The sequence below is a fragment of the Chiloscyllium plagiosum genome, chromosome 13 (genome assembly GCF_004010195.1).
Source record: "Chiloscyllium plagiosum isolate BGI_BamShark_2017 chromosome 13, ASM401019v2, whole genome shotgun sequence".
Taxonomy (NCBI): domain Eukaryota; kingdom Metazoa; phylum Chordata; class Chondrichthyes; order Orectolobiformes; family Hemiscylliidae; genus Chiloscyllium; species Chiloscyllium plagiosum.
In genome coordinates, this window is record NC_057722.1 from 76,432,537 (window position 1) to 76,432,955 (window position 419).

Genomic DNA, 419 nt, shown 5'->3' on the forward strand with positions numbered 1-419 from the left:
CAATTTCAAATAACCTCCCTCCCTATCCTCCCTTCCCAGCCCTTTCCCATCCCTTCCACACCTCCTTGCCACCAACCAGATCCACTCCTACCATTGACCAACCAGGTCATACCCTCTATCTGTCTTCACCTGTCCCTTGTTTTTACCTCGTTGATTTTTACCCTACTCCGAATTCTCTTGCAAAGATGCCTGCCTTGAAGAAGTTTTCCTCCTCTCTCTACAAGAATCTCAGGGAGTCTCTCTCTCACTGCAACTCCCAGGTCATTTCCTCTGCCCTGAAGCTCTTCGACCATATCGTAAAACAAACTCGCTACCACAGCCACATTTGCTTCCTCAGTGCCTGCCTCCGTAACCATCTCATCCCACACGGACTCCGGACCACCTATAACCAGCAGAGTTCGGGCCCGAACAGGACAAAC